General features: G+C 46.0%; 1 protein-coding gene across 1 annotated transcript in view; it reads right to left on the bottom strand.

Moving 5' to 3' along the window:
- Positions 1 to 14,833, bottom strand: part of LOC126353909 (BAI1-associated protein 3) — a 1,859,046-nt gene that overhangs the window by 1,599,677 nt on the left and 244,536 nt on the right. The window contains exon 2 of the mRNA XM_050003139.1: positions 2,469 to 2,537. The gene's annotated coding sequence lies outside the window, so the exon portion shown is untranslated. The remainder of the gene's footprint in view (positions 1 to 2,468; positions 2,538 to 14,833) is intronic.

Genomic DNA, 14,833 nt, shown 5'->3' with positions numbered 1-14,833 from the left:
TTCCTACGCTTGTTTTGCAACTTCTGGACTCGTGTTCAAGCTTCTTCTCATAAAATTAGATTCACAACCGTTTAAAACGTGATGATGCGTAGATCAACGTCACCACGATTCACAGCCAGACGGCGCACATCACATTTGTCCCTGAAGCCTGTTTTACACGAGACACTTTGTGTCAACATCAACTGCTCGAAGTGCGTGAGCCTTTCGCGCTTGTGTGCAAACTAGTAACTAAACACGATGCTAGTGTGTCTATCACGTTTATTATCTATAGATTGTGCCGAATGTGGAGTTCTAAGTTTCCGCAGAAACAGGGGTTTATGGTGCCGTCAGCTAACTTTGGAAATTAAAATACTCTGGACGAGCTCATTCCTACTATAGAAATGAAATTTGTACTCTGCTATCTTCTTAATCGTTATTGTGTTGTTTGCTTTATTTTTGTGACACGTTAAAATTTTTTTGCAAGATCCTGTTTTTCCGTTTTCCCCCCAACTGGTATTTGTCAGCAAGAGCGACGAAATATCTAAAAGCAAGAAGTTATTTCCATTCTACAGAGAAAAACTACATTATTTGTAAATAATAACGTTAACACAGAAATGTGTTACTGAAAATTTTCTTCAGCGGTGATAAAGTGACGAGAAAAAGTAATTTTGTGTGTGTTATTTGGCACTTAGCATGAAAACAAGATATAAAATATAAAGCAGAACGGCCCTATCTGCTGCGTTGTAGTTACTGTTTGATGTGTTCACAAGGACATATTTTCTTCAGGAAATAAATGTATAGGTCCTGAAATGTTTAGATGACACTTTTCCTAACCTTTCAGGCTTCAGGTGTTTAGAGACTTTACCACACGACCTTTGACAAGAACATCCGATATTTTCATAAAAATGAATAGTCCATCATAGCCTCAACTACTTCGTTCCGTGCCAAACTGAGCAGCAGATAACTCGCAAAACAAACTAAGTTATGGCTCTAACGTGTAAACGAAAGTGAGCACTCGAAACAGTCGAGAATCAGAACAGGAATGAAGCGCCAGGAGCGCTGCAGTAAACTCACTTGTCTTGAATAGTGCACGGAGACGAGAATGTCTGTCCGGTAAAATGGGATTTATGTTAATTGACTTAGAGACAGGTAGGGCATAAAAATAAATCTTTAGAATTATGAAAACGGTTAGCTCCGTAGAACAAGATATCCACAAGGAAGCAGAGAGAGAGTGTGCGGAAAGTTTATTAGTTGACGTGTCTAACTCAGTGGAACAACTTGGCAATAGAGACTATGTTGAAATAAAATGTTTAGACAATCTATTTTGATTAATTTTTTATGTAATTTTCCAAACTGAATTTCTCCCTCGAGTGATTCCCAGTTTCGTTCCCTGGACTATCTATGACAACTATCAAAGACGTTTTAAGCATCGGACCGCGTTATGTTCTAAACTAAGAAGCCAAATGTTAAACAGAAACTAATGTTCCGACCGAATTCCAGTGGTCCTGTTTGGGGCAAAGAAATTCTTCAGTGACTAATGGATTTCTAATACCTAGAACACAGAACGTACCTTTTCGCCTGTATCTATTATTTACGACATGGCGTATGTGGGAAACAAGATATTATTCACAGGAAACATATCTTTTGAGGAAAAAAAAACTATTTATTTGCATAGAAGCGTATGTAATATGATCTAAGATCTTTCAGGATACATACCGTAGGAATGTTTGGCCATAATTCTTTGCGTATCTTCTTCTCCCATAGAAAATGAGAGCTCAGTGGTCCAGACATTGAACTTGCATCTGGGAGCAACAGACATTATTTAGCAATGCACGTGAATGCATAAGCATTTCGATACATGCGGGGCTATTAGGCAAATAGCATTTGTCATTGCTTAAAATTTCTACACGCTGAAGGTATTCCAACATCACATGACTAATGTGTTAAACTGTCCATATCTACACGTTCCCGTTTGTAGTTACTTCAAAATTATCTCCATATAGTTTACCTTACATTCATTGCAAATCAATTTTCTGGAGTATATGCTTTATTGCAGTGGGTTACTGACAAATACAGTAAGATCGTTTAGGTGTAAGCTTTCTCACGCTAATTTTGAGAGTCAGCAAAACATCTGCAGAAGCCACAATATAGATACCCGAACTTCTCAAGAGCCTAATCTCCATTATCCGTTGCTTCAAACGGTATGCGACGTGTCGAAGAACTGAAAACTAATGAAACTCGGGTACTTATCCAAGGAAACGATTGCTCTTTTGTTCATTTTAAGAGTTCTGTACTAAAACACCGTGCTTTATACATAGCGAAGTAATGTAGTACGCCATGTATCATGTAACTACAGGCTTAAAACCACGTTTCCGGAAGCAGAAATACGGTGCATTGTTCTTTCGTGTTAGCTAAGTACATCTTTGAGATCAATAGCACCAGTATCAGCTCCTTTGAAGTGGTGCATGTTATAAATTATGGGTACTTACCTTCCCCGACCGAATCGCTAAATGTCAGCGACAAGGTAGCCCTCCAGCTGAGGTTATCCGGATCAGGCCCTGATAACAGAGAGAAAGCACTGTTGTTATTTGGTGAATGCTTTACCTATGAGAGAAAAATTGAACACGGGTGTGTATGACTTTCAGAAAAAACGAGGGAACTGCTTTAGTAACTTCAAATAATATTTGAACACTTATGATTATAAAATGTTAGTGCAAGAGAGAGACACCACTAGAATATGGAGAAATGAATGATATGTCGTATCAATAGTTTTCGGGGTCACCGCGTTGATTTGTTGGTTTTAAATGAATGTTTCGTTGAACAGAACGAATAAAATTCAATTTTCTGGAATTACTGAAGACGAACTTAGGGCTGGGGGATATTAAGAAAAACTACATACGCAAGGATCAACCACAAAACAATAGCCTGCTTTGTGAGGTATCCAATTATTTTGCAAATGATTCTCGATCCCCAGAAACTTACTGCGTCAGAAGCTGTGTAAAGAAGATAGTGTGTAATATAATTGAAACGGCTACCTTAACAGCAAAACTAAAATTTGATAGAATGTTAATCTCACACATACCATTCACTCCCGTGGATCATTCATTTAACTTTTTGCACTGTGACTTGCGTTCTTAAACTCGGCCAATCAGCATAGGTCAAGTTAAGTACTGCAAAGAGATTCTGAAATCACGTCGTTTCTAAAAATATTTATTGTGCTGCTCGGTGGAGTGAAGTTACCGCCTTAAGATCTCATCGGCCATCATAAAATCCCAAAACACTTGCTGTGATTCACTCCCATAACTGTATAACAGATTCCGTTATGGTTGGAATGAACCACAGTATGTCTTTTATAATAAGATGGCAAATGACGGCCTACAACGATAATTTTGTTTTGAAAGAAGTAGAAATTTGTAAGGACTATAAATTGTTTTCAAACCATACGATCGTTGTGCGCCTCCAGCTCTTCCCACGACATTTCTCCCAGGCAAATCATTTTAGTGGTTGTTGGAGGAACTTTAACCAAAATATAATTTATTCATACTCCTACACGGATGCCTTTAAAACGCACCTGCATTATTTAGGAGAAACGCGCAGAATGTCGCGAGTAAGTAAGCAGGGAATGAAAACGTGGAACAGTTAAGAGAATTCTGCAATGTCAATAAGCTCTCCAGTCACATTAATGTGACCACTTGTCAAAAGCCTGAATAACCACCTCTGGTGGACCGTTTCGAGATGTGCAAGAAGAGTCAGTGAGGTTCTGGGAGGTATTGACAGGGATGTGAGGTCATGCCGACTCCAGTTCCGTGTCGAGCAGCGCTAAATTTTCCATTGTCCTGGTGCTGTATGATAACGTGCCGGGGAAGAAAGCATCTACGTGTAAGGGTGAACATGGTCCGCAAGGATAGACGCATACTTCTGTTAATTCTATGTGCGTTCCAGAACGGCGATACCACCTGGGGAATGCCACGAATACATCCCATGGACCGTAACGACGATTGTGGCAGGATGGTTGGTTACAGATGTTTCATGCCAACTGCGATCTGTTCAGTGGAGCATAAAATGTGATTCACCTGACCAATTTCCACATGAGAAGCTAGTGCGTGGGGCCACACCGTTGTTCCATCTAGTACTTGCCATGCGGTCGAAATAGGCGCTTGGACTGATACACTGATGTTACAACATGTATTAGGGCAGCATGTGGAAAACAATGCTGTGAAGGATGGATTAAGACCATCCGTAAATTAACAGCCGTGATAGAAAATCCAACTAAATCAATTACGTTGACATCACGCAGTTGTTGGTTATGCTGTTGTTAAGGTCTTCATTCCGGAAGTCTCCACGGTACCTTGTAGCAAGCATAGTTATCTCTGCATAGGTTGGTTGGTTTGGGGGATTAAAGGGACCAGATTGCTATGGTCATCGGTCCCTTTTTCCAAAAAACTAAAACACCCAAAGAGAAGAAAAATGAACAACAGGAAAGACGGCATCGACGCAGGACAAGAAATAGACAAAGAACAGACAAAACAAAGTAACACCACACAGAGTATGGCAGTGGTTGGCCGACCATAGGGATAAAAAAGGAAAAGCCAACCACCGAAAACACATTAAAAACTTAGTTTAAAATCGTAGGCCAAAGGCCAGAATCAACACAATACAATAAAATGAAACAGAAACACTCAGATGAAACGATAAAAACCTCCTGAGCGAATAAAACGTAAAACTAAGTCAGCCATAGCAGAGTCATCTGTTAAAAGCACAGGGAGCGTGTCAGGCAGTGCGAACGACTGTCTGAGCACAGCTAAAAGTGGACAGTCCAATAAAATGTGGACCACTGTCAAAACGGAGCCACAGCGACATAAAGGTGGGTCCTCACGTCGCAATAGGTGGCCGTGCGTCAGCCATGAGTGCCCAATACGCAACCGGCAGAGGACAACAGACTCCTTGCGAGAGGCCCGCAAGGAGGAGCGCCACACACCGGTAGCCTCCTTGATGGCCCGAAGTTTGTTTCGTGAAGGCAGGGCGCACCATTCAGTGTTCCAAAGGTCCAGAATTATGCTGCGTAGGAACGCTCGCAAATCTGTCTCTGGGAGTCCAATGTCCAGAGATGGTGTACTGGTGGCCTCTTTCGCCAGGCGGTCAACGTTCTCATTGCCAGGTATCCCAACATGGCCTGGGGTCCACACGAAGACCACAGAGCGGCCGCAACGCGCAAGAGTATGCAGGGACTCCTGGATAGCCATTACAAGACGAGAACGAGGGAAACACTGGTCGAGAGCTCGTAAACTGCTCAGGGAATCGCTACAGATAACGAAGGACTCACCTGAGCAGGAGCGGATATACGCTAGGGCACGAAAGATGGCGACCAACTCAGCAGTGTAAACACTGCAGCCAGCCGGCAACGAACATTGTTCAGAATGGTCCCCTAGAATTAGTGCATAACCGACACGACCAGCAACTATCGAACCGTCGGTGTAGACAACGCCAGAGCCCTGATACGTGGCCAGGATGGAATAAAAGCGGCGTCGGAAGGTCTCCGGAGGGACTGAGTCCTTCGGGCCATGTGCCAAATCGAGCCGAAGGCAAGGGCGAGGCACACACCATGGGGGTGTACGCAGAGGGGCCCGGAAACGAGGTGGAACAGGGAAACACCCAAGCCCGTAGCGAAGCTGTTTGACACGTACGGCGATCGGACAACCCGACCGGGGCCGACGTTCTGGCAGATGGACGACTGACTGCGGGAATAGGATACGATAATTTGGATGCCCGGGCAAGCTAAAAACATGGGCAGCATAAGCAGCCAGTAACTGTTGGCGTCGTAACCAGAGTGGAGGCACACCAGCCTCCACAAGTATGCTGTCCACAGGACTGGTTCGGAAGGCACCAGTGGCAAGGCGTATCCCGCTGTGGAGGATTGGGTCCAGCACCCGCAACGCAGATGGGGATGCAGAGCCATAAGCCAGACTCCCGTAGTCCAGACGGGACTGGATTAACGTCTGGTAAAGCCGTAGGAGAGTAGATCGGTCGGCGCCCCACCTGGTGTGGCTGAGGCATCGCATAGCATTTAGATGCCGCCAGCACGCCTGTTTAAGCTGCCTAATTTGAGGCAGCCAAGTCAACCGGGCATCAAAAACCACCCCCAAAAACCTATGTGACTCCACCACTGTAAGAAGCTCGCCGTCGGGATAAAGCCGCGGCTCCGGGTGCACAGTGCATCGCCGGCAGAAATGCATAACGCAGGCCTTGGCTGCCGAAAACCGAAAACCGTGCGCTACAGCCCAAGACTGCACCTTGCGGATTGCGCCCTGTAGCTGATGTTCAGCAGCTGCAATGCCAATAAAGCTATATTAAAGGCAGAAGTCGTCAGCATACAGGGAAGCGGAGACAGTATTTCCCACGGCCGCAGCGAGCCCGTTAATAGCTATTAAAAACAGACACTGAGAACAGAACCCTGTGGCACACCGGTCTCCTGGACTTGGGAGGAACTATATGAGGCCGCGACGTGCACGCGGAAGGTACGATACGACAGAAAATTGCGAATATAGATCGGCAGAGGGCCCCGAAGACCCCATCCATGAAGCGTAGAAAGGATGTGATGACGCCAAGTCGTATCATACGCCTTCCGCATGTCGAAAAAGACAGCGAGCAGATACTGACAGCGGACAAAGGCAGTACGGATGGCCGACTCCAGGCTCACCAGATTGTCGGCGACGGAGCGGCCTTTACGGAACCCACCCTGAGACGAAGCCAGAAGGCTCCGAGACTCCAGTACCCAATTCAAGCGCCAGCTCACCATCCGTTCAAGCAACTTGCAAAGAACGTTGGTGAGGCTAAAGGGACGGTAGCTGTCCACCTCCAAATGGTTCTTCCCTGGTTTCAGAATGGGGACAACAAGACTTTCCCACCATTGCGACTGAAACTCACCCTCGACCCAAATGCGGTTGTAAAGATCGAGGAGGCGTCGCTGGCAGTCCACTGAAAGGTGTTTCAGTATCTGAGAGTGGATGCTATCTGGCCCAGGAGCGCTATCAGGACAAGCGACGAGGGCACTGAGAAATTCCCACTCACTGAACATTGTACAACTCAGGGTGGTGAGTGCGAAAAGAAAGACTCCGACGTTCTATCCGCTCCTTAATACAGCGGAAGCCCAAGGGGTAGTTGGCAGAAGTGGAATTTAGAGCAAAGTGCTCTGCCAAGCGGTTTGCAATGACGTCGGAGTCAGTACAAACAGCTCCATTCAGTGAGAGCGCAGGGACACTGACAGGGGTCCGATACCCATAGAGGCGGCAAATCTTGGCCCAGACCTGCGATGGAGTGACATGGAGGCCAACGGTGGACACATACCGCTCTCAGCACTCCTGCTTGCGGCGGGCTCGCGCACGCAGCCGTTTGAAGGCGATAAGGTGGTCGATTGAGGGATGTCGCTTTTGACGCTGGAGCGCCCGCCAGCGAGCTTTAATCGCTTCAGCGACCACTAAGGCACAGTCCGCCACCGAGGGGACCCAGAAGAATGGGCAATGGCAGATTCGGCGGCAGTAACGATGCCGGTGGTGACCGATTGAACCACTGCATCAATGGCATCGTTAGAGAGAGGCTCAATAGCGGCAGTGGAGGAGAACAAGTCCCAGTCAGCCTTATTCAGAGCCCATCTGCTAGGGCGCCCAGACGATTGACGCTGTGGCAGTGACAGAAAGATCAGAAAGTGGTCACTACCACATAGGTCGTCATGCACTCTCCATTGGACAGACGGTAAGAGGCTAGGGCTACAGATCGAAAGGTCAATGGCGGAGTATGTGCCATGCGCCACAGTGAAGTGTGTGAATGCACCATCATTTAAGATCGAGAGATCATGCTGCGCCAATAAATGCTCAACGATGGCGCGTCGACCTGTTGCCACTGACCCACCCCACAGATGGTTATAGACGTTAAAGTCGCCCAGTAACAGGATAGGTGGCGGCAGTTGAGCTATCAGAGCAGCCAGGACATGTTGCGCGACATCACCATCCGGTGGAAGGTAAAGACTGCAGACGGTAACAGCCTGTGGCGTCCACACCCGAACAGCGACAGCCTCTAAAGGTGTGTGGAGAGGGACAGACTCGCTGTGAAGAGAGTTCAGGACATAGATGCAGACGCCACCAGACACCCTTTCATAAGCTGCCCGGTTCTTATAACAACCCCGATAGCCACGGAGGGCGGGGGTTCGCATTGCCGGAAACCAAGTTTCCTGCAGAGCAATGCAGAGGAAAGGGTGAAGGCTGATAAGTTGGCGAAGCTCAGCTAGATGGTGGAAGAAATCGCTGCAATTCCACTGGAGGATGGTGTTGTCCATAGCTGAGAAAGGCATGACGGGACTGGGAAGGGAGATTACGCCACTGGGTCACCTGCTGCCATTGCTATCCATTGCGTCTGAGGGACTGGCGAGATCGAGGTCCTCAGCGGACGCAAGAATCTCCACCTCATCAACAGATGCAGAGCTTGTAGGTAGTGGTGGAGTAGGAGCCATCACAGGTGCCTTGGTCTTACGGTTCTTCAGTGTCGTTTTGTCTCGCTGAGAGCTGACTGTCTGTGATGCAGCTAAAGGAGCTGGAGCAGGAGTGACAGTGGAGGCATAAGATAACAACATGAGCACGGGATGTAGCCGTTCAAATTTCCGCTTAGCTTCAGTGTAACTCAGTCGGTCCAGGGACTTATATTCCATGATTTTGCGTTCTTTCTGTAAGATCCTGCAGTCTGGTGAGCAGGGTGAATGAGGGTCTCCACAGTTGACACAGATGGGAGGCGGAGCACATGGAGTATCGGGTTGAGATGGGCGTCCGCAATCTCGACATGTGAGGCTGGAAGTACAGCGGGAAGACATATGGCCGAACTTCCAGCACTTAAAGCACCGCATCGGGGGAGGGATATAGGGCTTGACGTCACAACGGTAGACCATCACATTGACCTTCTCCGGTAATGTATCATCCTCGAAGGCCAAGATGAAGGCACCGGTAGTAACCTGATTGTCCCTCGGACCCCGATGAACGCGCCGGACGAAATGAACACCTCTACGCTCTAAGTTGGCGCGCAGATCTTCATCAGACTGCAGAAGTAGGACCCTATGGAAAATAACACCCTGGACCATATTTAAACTCTTATGTGGTGTGATGGTAACGTTAACATCCCCCACCTTGTCACAAGCAAGCAACCTGCGTGACTGGGTTGAGGATGCTGTTTTTATCAAAACTGACCCAGAGCGCATTTTAGACAAGCCCTCCACCTCCCCAAACTTGTCCTCCAAATGCTCTACAAAGAACTGAGGCTTCATGGATACAAAGGATTTCCCATCAGCTCTGGTACAGACGAGATACCTGGGCGGATACATGTCATTATCACTCATTGCCTTTCGTTCCTCTCATGGTGTGGGAACGATTTCGGGTCATAAACGTTAGCTTTAAAATGAGCCTTTGAACGCTTAGAGACTGCTGGTAGCTGGCCACCAGCAAGAGATGATGTACCACGCTTCATTGCGGGACATCCGCCCTGATGCCACCTACTCTTACAAAGGGCCCTTCCCATGGGCGCCACCCAGCCACAGCAAGAGCCACCTGGCAGGATGGCCATTGCCGGGAGTCCTGATGCCCCAGGGAGATGGGCATCTACTCCTTGGCATACATGGGGAGTAAACGGCGCAGGCATCAGTAGACCGATCCCTGTGTTGTAAGGGGGCTACAACCAACAGGGTACATGGCGGCCTCACCACAACGGACTGGCTACCGTGCTGGATCTTAGGTGCAAAAATGTTTAAGGTCGTCGTCGCAGCGGAAAGCAACACTGCACAGTGCAGCGTGGTAATCGCACTCAGGGACGTATCCTCGCCCAAGAGATGGAAAACGAGCGGGACACCGTAGCAACGACTAGAAAGCCGGCTAAGGGTCTCAATGCACGAAGGATACAGTGCACCACGTAAGGCGCCCTTCCCCAATCGGCTCGCTCTGCGGAACAATTTAGAAAGATGGAGGTCAAACCCGAGAGGGGACCATCATATAAGGCCGAAAAGGTTGAGACTCCTTTTAGTCGCCTCTTACAACAGGCAGGAATACCGCGGGCCTATTCTTACCCCCGAACCCGCAGGGGGATATCTTTGCATAATTAAAGCTACATGAATCCATTTGAACCTACGTACTGTCTTCATCCCTCGATGTCCCTCTATAGTTTTATGTCCCACAATTCCGGCCGTTACCAGACTGACGATTCCTTCATACCTCAGTAAGTTTCCCTTCAGCCAGTCGCGTGTCTTTAATATGCTGTGCCATAAAGTTCCTTCAAAGGAGACTCGCTAGTACTTAAATTTATATTATAAGTTAACAAATTCCTCTTTTCCCGACGTCCTTTTCGTGCTACAGCCACTTCGCATGTTATATTCGTTCTACTTCGGCCAAAATCAGATGTTTTTCTTCCCAAATATTTTTTATCTATCATTTCCTACTCGAATTCCCTCAACATTGCCTGATTTAATTCGACTGCATTCCTTTATCCTTGTTTTACATTTGTCGACGTTTGTCTTATAACCTTTTATCCATTCCTTTTCAAGTCTCCGACTGCAGTTACGTTTCGCTACAAATTCAAAATAGCTTTTACTTCTCTGTGCTATATTCTTGCTACCTTCAGAATTTCAAAGAGGGTACTTCGGCACACTTACCTTACACGCTAAGTGGAAGAGTTTTGCCATGGCTGGTTCTCCGAAAGGTTATTCTGAGTAATGTCGCCTACTCCAGCGGCCTATGCTCCGATTTAGGTCTTTGAATGATCCGTCGAATTCTTCTCGTGGTATCGTATCTCATTTTCGAAGCCTGTTAAATGGTCGCCAATCGATTTTTTTCGTATCTTATGTCTTTCCAAGGTAATTCTCCGAAAAACATACACTGTGGAGTGCGGGCTATAATCTAGATTAAGGCTCCAACGCGGTGGGACGGGACGAGACAGTGTCTGGACTCAGTGCGGGTGCCAACAGCGGGCCCGCGGTGTGGCAAAGCAGGCACACGGATTGACGGTGGATAAAGAAGACGAGAATAGGTTGTCGACTTGACTGGACAGATACGCACTGTGTCGGCTTGCAGCTTTTGAAGCACACAGGAGCGGATTTCGGCAACGGCTCACGGATATTTCAGTCAGATTAGTGGAGACACGGTCTTCCTACCGTTACCCGCAGTTCTCAGAACCGGTGATCGGACCTTTCAACAGGCACACAGAGGGCGGACTTTTGCGTTCAGCGAAGTCTTACACTTGGGAGAAGGTCTCTGTCACTGATTTCAAGAAAATTGACTTTGTGTATTACAGTCATATGCGATCGCTGGCGCCAGCAATAGAGGTAGGATGAACTACTCAAAATACTCCTCAGATCTCAGAAACTGTGTGCGATACCAAAGGAGATACTGGCAAATGATAGCACACAAGCAGATGAGTATGTTTCAATATGTCATACAAGCAGGACTTTCTTTTCTACTGTGAAATACGAGTAACTGCAGACTTTCCCAATGTAATTATCTAATTTTTTAAGAGTCATTGGGTTGGTGAAATGAGAATTAGTATAGCTTTGCAACAAAATAGGTGAAGAAATTACACGTTTATGATTGTACGGATAATGTGCTTTTTCATAAGCTTTTCACCTGACTTGTCCTCAGTTCCTCGTTTAAAAAACCACTGATTCTGGATTCTGTCACATATACAAGTTCATCAGGATGTGACAGTGTGTAAACTTAGCTTTCTTCTGATAACCCTTGTCAAAAAGAGAAATATAGGTGATATTCGAAGTTGGCCACAGTTGAATTAATGGTTTTCAGGTTACAGAAAGTTTTAGTTCTACAAGTGTAGTAAAGGTAGTGGGCCAATGACAGCGTGGAAAAACCTTATACAATTATACGTGAAATACATTTTTGTAAAAACTGACACATGAAGATTGCGAAAACAGGGATATGAAAAGGTATGGCATACAAAGAAATTATTGAAACATTTCTAGACATCATTCCAAGTGTGGACCAAAGTGTTATAAAAACTAATAACATTGCCAAACAAGGGAAGACTTCAAAAATGTGCAAGCAGACAGCATTTCCTGATGTGAGCGAAAATCGGACATATTATATCGTAACTATCAACATCTTATGTAATGAACTGTTTTTAGACGCAAAAAGCAAGCCTGATTACATTCATGCATCACTACAACTACTGACGATGCTTTTCTTTTCAATAAAACTAAACCCAGTTGGTGACAAAAGTGCACATTTTCTTGTAGGTACAAAGACGGATTCAGCTATTTTCTTATAGCTTGCAAAGACGTATAAAAATGCCTTCAATAATTTATCAAATAATTCAAAAAAAATTTAGCTCTCTTGGAAAAAAAGTCTAAAACGAGGGGAGTGGGGTGTTCAAAAAGCAGATCTATAGTGAGCGCCAACAGTAAAAGATTGTTAGCGCCATGTTTATTACTGTAGAGTTTTGTCCATAACTGTGTCCATTATTTGAAAAGTAATTTGAACTGCTGTACTTGACAAAGGCTCAAATATTCAGCGACTGACTCAGTTTTCTTCCTAGCAACGTCCATACTTTCTCTCAAAGATATATAGTGCCTTCAAAGTGCGGGAGTATACTACAATTACAATATGCCTATAAAACGTCGCACTGTACGACGTACTTTCGGTCAGGCACAGTCGCATCTCCTGAAATCCGTTGCCTGTGGCCTCTGGCCTTTCGCGCACGTATGGCAGTCCTGGCTCCGCGGATAAATCACGGATCTACTCCCCCGCACGCACCGACTCGGTTCGCAGGAAGATGGGAGAGCTACATCCGACGGACGGGTACTGCGCGCTTGCAGGAAACGACAGACATCAGGTCGGCGGGCCATAACCGTCAAAGGTATCTACGGAACTGGCACGCAGTTCTGGTCCGTCCGAAATCTGCTCGTGTATGGCCATCTGTTGTGACCATAGGAGCAAGGCATTTTGGGTGTAAGTCTCGCTAAAGGAACTGCTCATGTTGAATATGTGGTCGAACTGTGTAACGGACGTGTTTTCTTTTAGATGTGTGACGGGATATCGAGAATGGCTTGAAGACTAGTGCATTCATTTACACAACCTTCAATCCAACTATCGTTTAAGGATCTGCATTTGAGATGGGTGTTAAGATTAATCAAGGAAAAACCCCCAGTTGGGAAACGGGGGCAAAATTAGTTGGTTACTGTCGAGTTTCAATCCACAATTTCTTTATAGGTTACTTCAACCATTGCGGGTCATTTCTTTGCCACTTGACCAGGAACGGATCCAAAAAAGCCAGCAGGCATGAGGGCCTTTTCAAAACAATTTACTTTACAATTAACGGCCAAGCAATTTTACTTAAAACCGGCTTTAATAAAATATTTGATAACAAATCGAAATTTTCAAGTTATGAAATTAAAAGCTTTACTTTACCGTTAATAGCCAAGCCATTTTACTTAAAACAGACTTTGATAAAGCATTTAATAACAAAATTAAAACTTTCCAAGTAATGAAACAAAACACCAATTTGTATTCAATTTCGCTACCGAACTCGAAGGGAGCCACTTTCTTTAAATTTTGGCACAACAAGATATTAAATTACAAGGGTTCGCTAACAGGGAGGCTGAACTAGCATTTTCAAACGATGCCAAGTAGATTAAAACAGTCAAAGTAAAGATACAGTAATTCACCTTTTACAATAAGTAACAATTTTGAAGCCACGTAGTTTATAAAACACCAATTAAAGGCAAACTTAACCTTTTCAAACAGTGGCCAAAAACAGTAAAATACAACCATTTAACATTTTACAATAACTAACAACTTTAATACCATGTCCTGCCACCAAAATGTCCTGGGATAGAGATAATTAACCGACCGGGTGTAATGGCGGCCACAATTGCCTCCCGGAGGATTCTCAGGCTGGAAGCGGACTAACAGTCCCACAACGCCTCACATTCAGTAATCACATCGACCTCACGTGAGGGGAGCAGGAGGAATCAAATCAGGAACCATAATCCCTGCCCAAACATAACGTCCTCCCAGGCAGTACTCATAAGAATCCAAAAGATCATTGTCTATAATTACACCGGCGAGAGGGACAGGAAATCCGAACGCAGGAGGCCACAAGGCTGAAAAAATGTAATCTAAAACCATAATCAATGCCCAAAAATGTACTTCATACCGGGCAGTACTAATAAGAAGCGGAAAAGGTCACTGTCTATAAATACACCGGAAACAGGGACAGGAAACGCGAAGCAGGAGGCCACAAGGCAGAAAAGACACTGGTTGCACAAACCAAAATTCTTCAATTATCATCTAAATCTTTCACCAAATTAACTTGCAGTTTATCAGAGAAACAGTAATTGAACTCCGATGCAAAGGTTCCTCATACCCGACCGTGTACACGTGGCCAGCGTACCCAACTGGGCAGTCACGCAGCCACGCGCTCTGTCACCGGAGCCCTCGGCTTCTCTGCACCCACGGGGGCGAAACACCACTCCTGAGGTTAGGCGAGTTACTAGTCCATCATTCCCGCTTCCGGACGGAAAATTTGAAGACATCCGTCTCCGCTCCCACTAAGTAGCGACTCGGAACCACAACCGTGGCCCCCCGGTGCTTACAGCCTTGTCCCGTCAACTCGTCCCACTCGACTCGCACCGCCTGGATAGACCACGCGGATTCTCGGGACGACAGCCAACTACTCCACCGCCACGCTACGCCGCGGTCTCATCGTACGGCATTCTCTAATTCACCATTTTAAAAACCGACCGACCGACTCGTCAGCGCTAGGCAACCAACCAGCCATCCCGCCGGAGATCTTATTCCCTTACACAAGGCTAACAGGAAGC

Source organism: Schistocerca gregaria, chromosome 3, assembly GCF_023897955.1.
Source record: "Schistocerca gregaria isolate iqSchGreg1 chromosome 3, iqSchGreg1.2, whole genome shotgun sequence".
Taxonomy (NCBI): Eukaryota; Metazoa; Arthropoda; class Insecta; order Orthoptera; family Acrididae; genus Schistocerca; species Schistocerca gregaria.
The sequence above is the reverse complement of the archived record's forward strand: the minus strand, read 5'-3'. Positions and strand labels throughout refer to the sequence as shown.